Source organism: Sus scrofa, chromosome 9 (genome assembly GCF_000003025.6).
Source record: "Sus scrofa isolate TJ Tabasco breed Duroc chromosome 9, Sscrofa11.1, whole genome shotgun sequence".
Classification (NCBI taxonomy): Eukaryota; Metazoa; Chordata; class Mammalia; order Artiodactyla; family Suidae; genus Sus; species Sus scrofa.
The window spans coordinates 85380868-85394337 of NC_010451.4; positions in this window are offsets into that span (position 1 = coordinate 85380868).

A 13470-nucleotide genomic window follows, 5' to 3' on the forward strand; every position below is an offset into this window, starting at 1 on the left:
AGGAAAAACTTGAAGAACTCTTTATTCTTTTGGTAACTCTTTTTTATAACCCAAAGAATGTCTACAGCATAATTCTAAGAAGAGTGTAGACAGTTGTAACATGGAAAACACTTTTAAAAATATACTACAGAAACACTTATCTGGTGACCTACTGGGTAGGTCTGTTTTATTCATGTCCTATGGTTAAGAGAATGAATTGAAATCAATCTTTGAATTAAAGAAATTAGAGGAAAAAGGATGCTGTCATCTGAATTCCTTCTAAATTGAGGCCACAGCACTGCCTAAGATTAAGCTTATATACTCTATCATATTATGAAGTTAAAATGTGAGGAAAGAAAGAAAGAGAGGAAGGAAGAAAAGAGGGAGGGAGGAAGGGAGGAAGGAAGGCTGAAGGAAGGAAGGAGGGAAGTTTTTAGGAGAATTTTCTATGTTTGCCTACTTAAAAGAGCTTACTAAAGAATTTTCATCATCAGTTTCCCCCTTAAAATTGTACTATTTCACTTAAGAAGTCTTAGCTCTGTTCAAGTACTTGGCATTGTTTCTTTAAGGGTGTCACCTTCCATGTGAAAAACAAAACAAAACTAACACACAAAAAAAACCAAGTTGCCCATGATGACCAGTACCTGAGATGCTTCAGACAGTTTAGTTTTTCTTCTTGTCTACAACTAGGCTCAGCAAAACTTTTAGTGAAGGGCACAATTTAAAATATTTTAAATTGATTACCATTCCAGAAAAGTCAGCCACCGAAACCTTCTAGGATAGGTCTTCCCAGGCTTGTAAGTCACTCATTGACAATCTTAAGCAGCAACAGACTTCACTGAGGAAACAGACTACAGTTCTTAGCCAAAGGAACGAAGTCACAAGTGGCTCTAGCATTCTCATCTTTCTTTCCTCCCAGGTGTCGACTTTCACTTTAGGACTTCTGATTCTGTTACTATTGTAAGTGTTTCTTCTTCCCTTTCAGTCAACATTCTCTTATCTTTTTTATTTTAAAGGCTATTATCCTTCCAAGTCCTACCTCTGAATGATGACATTTTTTAGCTCTTTGACACCGTGATACTTCAGTGTAATATCTCAAATGCATATGGCCTCTTAGAATATAATAAGACTTCATTATTTCTGATGAGGTAGGTCAGGTAGGGAGAATCATAAATATAATTTTGGACACTGAGGATTAGAACAGCTATTTGTAACTCAACCAGGATCATATATATATTAGATGACTGAGCCAAGACTAGCAGCCTGCCTTCAGCTTCCTTGTCCAGTTCTTCATTCACTCTGCTGTGCTTCTACACCCTCTTTGGAAATGGGTGCTTTACCCCTTCAAAGAGGAAGGTGATTAAAGTGACTCGTGAGAGAGAGAGAATTCTCTTACAGTCAGACCTGCCTCCGTATTGAATTATTAACACTGGTGAAATTTTGAGAGGTTACTAAGGTACAGGAAAATGTCAGTTTGAAATAAGCAATTTACATTACGTTACTCTTGACAATTAGGTCATTTACCAAAACCATGATATTCAATGCCATTCATTGCAAATCTAACACAAAGCCATTCTTAAAGGCTGAACAACTGATAAATGTTTCCACAGGTATCCTTTGCCTGAATTATGTGGGTAGCTTAGGGATTTTTATGGATCTAGGTACAGAATGTCATAACAATGTCTGCTTGGATCAGAGGGCTTTTGCTTCCAGATTTATAGGACATTTGGCTTGTATTCTTTATTCCTCTATCTCATCAGTTATTTCTAAGGAGACCTATACTGCCACAGTCTTGGAAAATGGTCTTCGGGGTTAGCGAAGCATGAAGATTGGTGGCAAAAATCCAGTTTTTCTCTTCTATTCTTCCAATTCCTACTTAATTTTAGCTCCATCTGCAGCCATGAGAATCAGCCTAGCACACTACAAAAATAAGGTTAAGTAAGCACATCCAGAGCCTAAAGAAATTAAAACAAACTTTGTAGATAAGGGTATAAGTAGCTGCAAACTTAAAAACCATGTATATCTGTATTTTCTCTTGATTATTTTTCTGTTTTTCTTAGCCATCTAATAAAGATGAGACATTCTGAGTTTATTCATTGGAGAAAAAATGATAAAACTTCTCTCACATTAATAAGTAATGTGCTAAATCAATTATCCATTCAAGAAGTACTTATTGAGAGCTTATTCTGAGAGACTATGGTAAGTACTGGGGATGTAATATGAACCAGGCAAGTATGGTCTTGCCTTCATGAAGCTTACGGTCTGATGGAAATGTACAAAAGTAAAATTAAAAATTAAACATAAAAGCTACAACAGTGAAAATATAGAATTCTATGAGAAAATTTAGACTAAATATTCCCATGGGCATATCTAAGATTAAATGCAATCCACTGTATAACTGATTTAACTCAATTCAAATAGTTTGAGTTATATGGAAATCAAAATAAATAAGGGTGATATAAGAATAGCCCTGAGCTTGTTATAACAGAGAAAATGTAGATCATTCTTAAACTTGAACCCATTAATAATTTCTATATTATATTAATTGAAATGCAGTGTCTTATAATACTATGTGATGTCATCTAAGTATAAAGAGATTATTTTGAACATTAGAATAAAATAAAAAGACATGCTCTCTTATGCTAATAATTTTTTGTAACAGTAGGACTATCCTCCATGGTTTATGTCTTAAATTGGGTGCACTTACAGGTTTAATTCCCTGAGAAAATAAAACCACCAAAATCCATGAATATGTTAGGGGATGGGCAATTACCGCTAATGTTTTTCTATATTAAAAGTATTAAAATTACATTATACTATAAAGTAGTCAGTGCTTTAGTATGGTCACAAATATATATAACATTTTAAAATTGCTTACCTAAATTCATTGCTAAGAAGATATGAATAATAGCCTGATCCTGATTTTGTTTTATTTTGTTTTTTAGACCCTCTCCCATTATATATAAGTCTCTGGGCCAGGGATCGAATCTGCATCTCCCCAGCAACCCGAGCTGGTGCAGTCGGATCCTTAACCCCCAGCACGAATTCCTGATCCTGTTTTTAATAATCAAAAAATAATAATGAACTTGAGCACATTTCAAATTACTTTTCATAACTCACCACATTTACATAGTGTTTCTATGAGGAATAGCCAAGAAACCTTGGTAAGATTCTATACTGATTTTATAATGTCATTCCATGGAAGGAAATTTTGTGGTAGAACACTTAAACTTCCACTCCAAAAATCTTAGCTCTGAGTTGATGTCTTGAAAAACACTATCACCACCAACCAAACTGAATGGACAGGAACATTTGTTTCTATTTATGGGTATGTACTGCTCTCATATTGTTTAGAAACTACTTTCCACAAGAACTCTATTCCTTACATCAAGACAGCCCAACTGGGACAGGTGATAATAGATGCCAAAGATTAGCCAGCTGGATTTTGAAGGTTTATCATAATTTGAAGTACCTTTAAATTTTAGGGAGTTCCCACTGTGGCTGGGCAGAAACGAATCTGGTCAGTATCCATGAGGACATAGGTTTGACCCCTGGCCTGGCTCAGTGGGCTAAGGATCTAGCATTACCATGAATTGTGGTATAGGTCACAAACTTGGTTTGGATTTGGCGTTGCTGTGGCTATGGCGTACGCCAGCAGACGTAGCTCGGATTTGACCCCTAGCCTAGGAACCACCATATACTGTGGGGGCAGCCCTAAAAAAACAAACAAACAAAAATCCTTTAACTTTTAGTAGTAGGTATAAGACTGTTGAATTTTAGTCTTGAGTTAGGTCAGACATATTGAGGTCAATTTAATAAAGAAATACCTTATTGAAGACTTATTCTTCCTTGTCTTTCTAACACAATGCATATCCACTTGATCAATGATGCAAATTTAACTACAAGGTATCCATGGAACTGACAGGGATCACAGTCTTCCAAGCCACAGACTCTGAGTAAATATTTGCCAACACAGAATGATATCAGTCCAAAATAAATATTTTCTAATTTCTCCATCTAGACATGTCTCCTAAAAGGCTACCAATTCCAACAGTTTCCGTATCTACAGCTATAGCCAAACCTATTTTAAAGCAGATAATACAAAACACACACACAATTTTTTTAATGTTCATAATTCCTAAGAGAGTAGTTGTCAACTGTCCAGAGAATATGTCTTTGTGGGCCAAACCACAGAGAAATATTCTTATCTAGTGTATATTTATTTTACTATTTGCCATATCAGAAATATAATCCAAATTTCCCTTTCTTCATAAAATGTTAATATATGTGTTGTAATCTGAAGCTGGAAATATCTGTCATAACCAGTGTTTTAAAAGAATAGCAAAATAAAAAATTTCATATTATATCCAGATATTTTGACTTAATACATTTTTAAAACTTCTACATTTATATAACAAGCCTCAAATAACATTTAAATTATGTATAATATTCAAAAATAGAAATATATTCTTATTCTTTATGTTTCAAGAGAAAATAATTCTTGAATTAATACACTTTCTGTTAGTATTTTAATTTTGTATATGTATATAGTACATACTTGAAAAAGATTTTGAATTTATTGAAAGAACAAATTAAGTATATAATTGTATACATATATCTAGCCACATTAGCATAATGTTCTAATATTCTAAACATTCATATATATGGTCGAATTTAAAACCCCTTTTCACTAATATTCTAAACATTCATATAGCCAGTCCAATATAAAACCCTTTTTCACTAATCCACTTAAAAATGCCACTTTCAAAATAATAAAATAGAAGTTTCCATTGTGGCTCAGCAGAAATGAGCCCAACTAGTATTTGTGAAGATGTAGATACAATCCCTGGCCTCACTCAGTGAGTTAAGGATCCTGTGTTGCCGTGCACTCTGGTGTAGGTTACAGATGAGGCTAGGATCCCCTGATGCTGTGACTGGTGTAGGCTGGAAGCTGCAGCTCCAATTGGACCCCTGTCCTGGGAACTTCCATATGCCACAGGTACAGCCCTAAAAAGCAAAAACAAACAAACAAACCCCTAAAAAAAAAGAAAAGACTCAATAAAATATATTCATGATTATTTTTAAAAAATCTTGCTTTCTATTTATTTTTTCTTTTTATGGCCACATCTGTGGTATATGAAAGTTCCCAGGCTAGGGGTCAAATCAGAGCTACAGCTGCCAGCCTACCCACAGCCACAGCAACAGCAACACTGGATCCCAGCTGCATCTATGCCAAAGCTTGCAGCAATGCATGGTCCTCAACCCACTGAGCAAGACCAGAGATTGAACCTACATCCCACTGAGCCACAATGGGAACTCCAGTCTTCTAATTTTTAAAATAACAATTTCTAATTAAAGTTTGATTTTTAAAAAAATTTGTAGCTTAAGGAATTTGAATGAACACACACATCTGCCTTCCCTTCCTGTGACACCCCATTAAAATGACAGTAAAACAATAACAAAAACAAACAACAACAATAAAGAGTACATTCCTAACAGTGAAAGGAATGGAAGGAGAATTTAACAAGAAGTAGATGAGGAGAATTGATTTTCTGGCAGTTGGACAGCCTATATATCCTAACATAACTTGCCCTCGTAGAAATTAAAAACACTGGATACAATGTATACAGTTAAATTTGGGGGTATGCTATAACGATGTAAGGATTATGTGAGGCAAAACTTTGTTTTTACCTGGAAGATATTGTTAAACCTAGGTAATCCTGAGCTACAGTTTCCAAGGTTTTGCAGATGATGGGAAACATGAAATAAACCCTTAGAGCCAAGAAAATATGGAACTCTTACAGATGGCTTTTCTACATTAACTGGAGCAGACATGGTGCCATAGTCTTGGTTCGTATATAGGCAAATGCTGTCTCTACAATCCCCTACTTACACACTCTTACCCCCTCCCCAACTTCCACCACAGCCTACATCTTTCTGGCCAATGGTGTGAAGAAAAACTGCCTTAATTGAAATGTGGTGCTGGCAGAGGAAAAAAAAAATTAACTCTCTTAAGAATTCATAAATACAAATAGTTTTGAATGAATTTTACAAATAAATGCTATATAACCTGGAATGCCTAAAGAATTTTGAGTCATGAGTTTATTTTGAAGTGGTCCAGGATTAACAGTAAGTATAGGCACTTATAGAAACAACCTCGCATCTTTTCTGAGGGACACCAGTCTTAAACTAAGGCCTTAAGGAAATACCAGATAAATTTCCAAGAATATGAACTCATACAAAAATCATCACATATATAGGAAATCAGGCACCATGAAGGAAAACTAGCAGAGTTAACAAAAGCAGAATCAGACAAAAAAGAAACAAACAAGGACAACAATTAAAAATTATTAATGAGGAGTTCCCGTCGTGGCACAGTGGTTAATGAATCCAACGAGGAACCATGAGGTTGCAGGTTCGATCCCTGGCCTTGCTCAGTGGGTTAAGGATCCAGTGTTGCCGTGAGCTGTGGTGTAGGTCGCAGACGAGGCTCGGATCCCACATTGCTGTGGCTGTGGCATAGGCTGGCAGCTACAGTTCTGATTAGACCCCTAGCCTGGGAACCTCCATATGCCACAGGAGCAGCCCTAGAAAAAGGCAAAAAGACAAAAAAAAAAAAAAAAATTAGTAATGAACATGGTACATAATAATCCAATTACATCAATAATCACTTTGAATTTTTAAATGCACCAATCAAAAAACAGAGATTTTCAGAATGGTTCTAAAAACAAGATCCAAAGTTTTAGAATCTAAATATCTAGGAATTCCATTAGTGGTTCAGTGTTAATGAAGCCAACTAGTATCCATGAGGACAAGGGTTCGATCCCTGGCCTCACTCAATGGGTTAAGGATCTGCTGTTGCCGTGAGCTGTGGTGTAGGCTGCAGATGTGGCTCGGATCCTGCATTGCTGTGGCTGTGGTGTAGGCTAGCAGCTACAGCTCCAATTCGACCCCTAGCCTGGGAATCTCCATATGCCATAGGTGCGGGCCTAAAAAGACGAAAAAAAAAAAAAAAAAAAAAGAAAGAAAAAGATCTAAAAACCATATGCTGTCTACAAATAAACCACTTTTAAGATAAAGACAGATATAGATGAAAACTAAGTTGAGAAAAGTATACCAGACTAACGCTAATCAAAAGAAAGCAAGAGTAACCATATTAATTTCAAGCAGAGCAGAACTCAATACCACCATCAATCAAAGGGATATGACTGACATCTCTAGACTTATTCATCCAACAACAAAGTACATATTCTTCTCAAGCTTATACAGAACATTCCCCAAGACAGACGACATTTGCGGCCATAAAATATACCTTAACAAATTTAAAAAGACAAAAATCATACAATGTGTGCTATTAGATCACAATGGGATTAAACTAGAAATCAATAACAGAAAAACATTTGGGAAAAATACTGTATCTGAGAAAAGCTAAAAATACATTGAGATTACACAAAACACTTCAAAGGAACACATACATGGGTCAAAGAAGAAATCTCAAGGGAAATTTTAAAACATTTTAAACAAAATGAAAATCCAACTTATCAAATTGTGTGGGGATGCAGAAAAGTAGTGGCTGGAGCAAAATTTATAGTATCAAATGTATACATTAAAAACGAAGAAATATCTAAAAATCAATCATCTAAGTTTCCAACTCAGGAGACTAGGGAGAAAAAAAGAATTAATCCAAAGCAAGCAGGAAAAAAAATAAGAAGAATTAGAGCAGAAGTCAAAAAAATTGAAAACAAGTCAATAGTTAGTAACAAAATAGTTGTTTCTTTAAAAAGATTAATAAATTTGATTAGCCTCTTTCCAGACTATAATAAAAAAAAGAGAGAACACATATTACTACTATCAGAAATGAAGGAGGAAGCATCACTACACATTCTACGGACATTAAAAGGATAATAGAGGAATACCAAGGACAGCCCTATGCCCACAAATTTGAAAATCTACATGAAATGGACCAATTCCTCGAAAGATACAATTTGCCAGGAAGATGTGGACTATCTCAATAGATTAATATCTATTAAAGATATTGAGTCAATAATTACTCATACTCAAAAACAGAAAGCAAGCACCTGGTCCAGATGAGTTCACTGGTAAATTCTACCACATATTTACGGAAGAAATTATAACAATTCTGTATTATCGCTCTCAGAAGATAAAACCAAAGGCAATACTTCCTAACTCATTTTATGAAGCTAGCACTACCTTAATTAAAAAAAAAAAAAGACATCATAAGAAAACCAGAGACAACTATTTCTCATGAACAAAACTGTAAAAAGCCTCAACAAAATATGAGCAATTTGGATCTAACAATGTATTAAAAGAATTATTCACCACAACCAAGTGGGATTTATCCCGGGTATGCAAGGCTGATTCACCATTTGAAAATCAGTTAATATAATCCATCGCATCCACAGACAAAAAAGAAAGATCATATCAGTAGATGTATACAAAGCATTTCACAAAATTTAACACCCATTTATGATTTAAAAAAAAAACCCTCAGTAAGCTAAGAATAAAGGGGGTGAACGTCTTCAACTTAATATCTATCAAAAAAAAATCCGTAGCTAATATCATACTTAATGGTGAGAAATTCAAAGCATTCCTACTAAGATCAGATGAGGATGTCCCCTTTTCAACACTGTACTTGAATTGCTAACTAAGACAAGGGAAAAAAAGATATAGATATTGAAAAAGAAGACATAAAACTGTCTTTGCATATGACATGTAAATAATCTGAAAGAAATGACAAAAAACTCCTGGGACTAATAAGCAATTATAGAAAAGTTGCAGGATACAAGGTTAGTATACAAGTCAGTCATTTTCACATACCAGCAATGAACAAGTGAAATCTAGAATTAAAAACACAATACCATTTACATTAGTACTGAAAAAATGTAATATTTGGGTACAAATCTACAAGAGATATACGGGATCTATGTGAGGAAAACTATAAAACTCCAGGAGTTCCTGTCATGGCTCAGGGGCAATGAACCGTACTAGTATCCACAAAGACGCGGGTTTGACTCCTGGCCTCGCTCAGTTGGTTAAGGATCTGGTATTGCTGGGGCTGTGGTGTAGGATGGCAGCTACAGCTCTGATTTGACCCCTAGCCTGGGAACCTCCATATGCTGCAGGTGCGGCCCTAAAAAGCAAAACAAAACAAAAAAACAGAAAACAAAACAACCAACCTATAAAACTCTGATGAATAACATCAAAGAATAATTAAAGGGAGAGATATTCCACCTCTGACTCAATATTATCAACACATCAGTTCTTTCCTACTTGATCTATAGATTCAATACATTCTTAATCAAAATACCAGCAAGTTATCTTGTAGATATCAACAGACTGATTCTAAAGTTTCTACGGAGAGACAGAAGACCCAGAACAGCCAACACAATGTTGAAGGAGAAGAACAAACTGGAGGACATCACTCAATTTTAAGACTTACTATGCAACTGTGGTATTCAAGACAGTGTGATATTGGTGAAAAAATACACAGATCAGTGGAGCAGACTGGAGAACCCATAAACAGAACCATACAAATCTCATCTTTGACAAGGAGCAGAGGTCATACAAAAAGGAAAGATAATCTCTTCAACAAATGCTGTAATGACTGGACACCTACATGCAAAAAAATAATCTCAACCCAGACTTTACGTCTTTAACAACAATTAAGTGAAAATGGATCCCATACTTAGATGTAAAATATACAACTATAAAATCCTAGATGATCACACAGGAGAACACTTATACGACCTTGGGTTAGCAATGACTTAAGATATAACATCAAAGGCACAATCTATGAAAGAAAGAATTGATAAAGTGGGCTTCATTAAAACTAAAAACTTCTGCTATATAAAAGACAATGTCAAGAGAAAAAGAAGGCGAATTACATAACGAGAGGAAATATTTGCAAAAGACATAGGTAGTAAAGGATTGTTATCCAAAAATATACAATAACTCTTTAAAACTTGACAATAAGGAAATAAATGACCTAAAAAAATGGACCAAAAATCTGAATAGACACCTCACTAAAGAAGGGATACAGATGTCAAATAAGCATATAGAAAGATGATCCATCTGTGCCATCAGGGAAATGAAAGTTAGCACAATAACGAAATTCCACTGCATATCTATTAAGTGCCCAGAATGGTCCGTATTCAAATCTGGAACACTGACAATACCAAATGCTGGCAAGGATGTGGAGCAATGGGAACTCTCACACCTTGATGGTGGGAATGAAAAATGGTACAGCCACTTTGCAAGACAGTTTGGCAGTTTCTTGCAAAACTAAACATATTCTTACTATGTGATCCACCAGTCACTCTGGATAGTTACTCCCAAAAGTTGAAAACTGATATCCACACAAATACCTGCACACATATATACCTAGCAGTTTATTCATAATTTCTAAAACTTGGAAGCAATCAAGATGATTTCAGTAGGTAAATGGATATATATACTTTGGTACATTGAGACAATGGATTATTACTCAGTAGTAAATAGAAATGAGTTATCAAACCATGAAAAGACTTGAAGGTATTTTCTCAGGTCAGTCTCCCAAAGCAATAGAAATTAGAGCAAAAATAAACCCATGGGACCTAATCAAACTGGTTTTCCTTTGCATAGCAAAGGAAACCAAGAAGAAAACAAAAAGACAACTTTCAAAATGGGAGAAAATAGTTCCAAATGATGCAACTGACAAGGGCTTAATCTCTAGAATATATAAACAACTTATACAACTTAACAGCAAAAAAAACAATCAATCAATGGAAAAATGGGCAAAAGACCTGAATAGACATTTCTTCAAGGAAGATATACAGATGGCCAGCAAACACATGAAAAAATGCTCAACATCGCTGATTATAAGAGAAATGCAAATCAAAACTACCATGAGATACCACCTCACACCAGTCAGAATAGCCATCATTAATAAATCCACAAATAACAAGTGCTGGAGGGGCTGTGGAGAAAAGGGAACCCTCCTGCACTGCTGGTGGGAATGTAAACTGGTACAGCCACTATGGAAAACAGTTTGGAGATACCTTAGAAATCTATACATAGAACTTCCATATGACCCCACAATCCCACTCTTGGGCATATATCCGGACAAAACTCTACTTAAAAGAGACACATGCACCCGCATGTTCATTACAGCCCTATTCACAATAGCCAGGACATGGAAACAACCCAAATGTCCATCGACAGATGATTGGATTCGGAAGAGGTGGTATATATACACAATGGAATACTACTCAGCCATAAAAAAGAATGACATAATGCCATTTGCAGCAACAGGGATGGAACTAGAGACTCTCATCCTGAGTGAAATGAGCCAGAAAGACAAAGACAAATACCATATGATATCACTTATAACTGGAATCTAATATCCAGCACAAATGAACATCTCCTCAGAAAAGAAAATCATGGACTTGGAGAAGAGACTTGTGGCTGCCTGATGGGAGGGGGAGGGAGTGGGAGGGATCGGGAGCTTGGGGTTATCAGACACAATTTAGAATAGATTTACAAGGAGATCCTGCTGAGTAGCATTGAGAACTTTGTCTAGATCCTCATGTTGCAACAGGACAAAGGGTGGGGGAAAAAATGTAATTGTAATGTATACATGTAAGGATAACTTGATCCCCTTGCTGTACAGTGGGAAAATAAAATAAAATAAAATATTAAAAAAAAGACTTGAAGGAACCTTAAATGCATATTACTAAGTAAAATAAATCCATCTGAAATTATGTACAATATAAGTTCAATTCTATTGCATTCTGGAAAAATGAAATTATGGAAACATAAAAACATCAGTGGTTGCCATAGGCTGGGGCAGGGGGAAGGATGAATAAATATAGCACAGAGGATTTTTAGAGGACTGAAAATATTCTGTATGGTAGCATAATGGCACATATCACTATACATTCCTCCAAACCCATAGAATGTACAAAACCAAGAGTGAACCAGAATGTAAACTATAGACTTGGGGTCATTATGATTATAATATGTTAATGTAGATTCATCAGCTATAACAACTATACAAGTCTGATGAGGGATGATGTTGATAATGGGGAGGCGATGCGTGTATGTGGCCAGAGATATAGGAGAAATCTCCAAAACTTCCCCTCAATTTTGCTGTGAACCTAAACTTTTCTTTTAAAAAAGTTTTTTTCTTTCAAGATCAGGCTTAAGAAAATAAATGTTTTATATTAAAAATAAAAACAAGTAGTAGAACACAAAATTAAAACAGAAGTATCTGCCTCTTTGGAGCAGAACCGTGGGTAAAAACACACGTGGGTTAGAGAACTGCTATTTTTCATTATAAGCCCTCCTGTACTAGGTGATCTTCTTCCTAATAAAATGAACCACTCTCATCTAATTGATAAATGGATAAACAACACAACACCAATATAAAATGACTATTGCACAGAACTTTCATCATTCATTTAACTAGTGGCGATCCAGCCTTATTTTACATCCTCCCTGTGACACTATTTTTACTTCTGTGGCAATATGTGCTATCCCATATCATGAGGTATAATTATATCTATTCTCTTTTGCATAAAGAGAGACTTAAAAAATCCCAGAGCTGAGCTTTAGGAAGTTTCTTCAACAGCTTATAAAGTATTTTCTAATCATCACTCTAAGTGAGCTGAGTGGCATGTCAATCACAGAAAAACAGAAAGAGGCAACTGAGAGTCTCTGGGATCATTCAAGCTAATTTATAGCCAGAGTACATCTGGAATTTAAAGATCCCTCAGAACTGCCCAGATGGCAGCTCAGCTCTCTGATAAGTGGTGCCCCTTAACTGGAACACACCCAAAGACAGACAGCAATGCTCCAGGTCTGAGATTCACTCAATGAACCTGCCAGTGACCCAGGACCAGGGAGCAGGACTCACCTCTGAGTTAGTCCCATTCTGCCCCTCATTAACCTTGTACCAAGCTCCCCTGATTTTTGTTGTTGCTGTTATTGTTGTTGGTTTAACAGAATTTACAAATGAAGAAAATCTTGGAGGACAAATATTTCCCCCTTTCTTCATGTAGGATCAGGGATGACAAACCATAAACTTGTCCCCTGCTGAGGTGGCTGATGCCTCAATAGGTGGTTTCCCATCTATGCTATTAAAAGGACATGGTTCTAGATGCGTCAAAGAGAATGTATCAACTCATTACGGACCAAGTGTATTCTCTTCCTCCTACAGTTAAAAGAAGAAAAAGCAAAGTTCCAATCTTGTCTTCCTACTGCTAGTTGTAATTCAGTATTCCCTCCAATTTTCTTTCCAAGAGATTCCTCCCAATACATAGCAACCCAGGAACATGGAAACCCCAAACCACACCTTTCTAAAACTATCTCATCTTGGCAACAACTGTACAATACAGTAGGATATTGTACCAAAGAGATAACTGATATCCCAGTTTTTATTTTTTTATGTCTTGTTTACTAACTCACACATGTTCGCATGTCCTGTCTTTACTA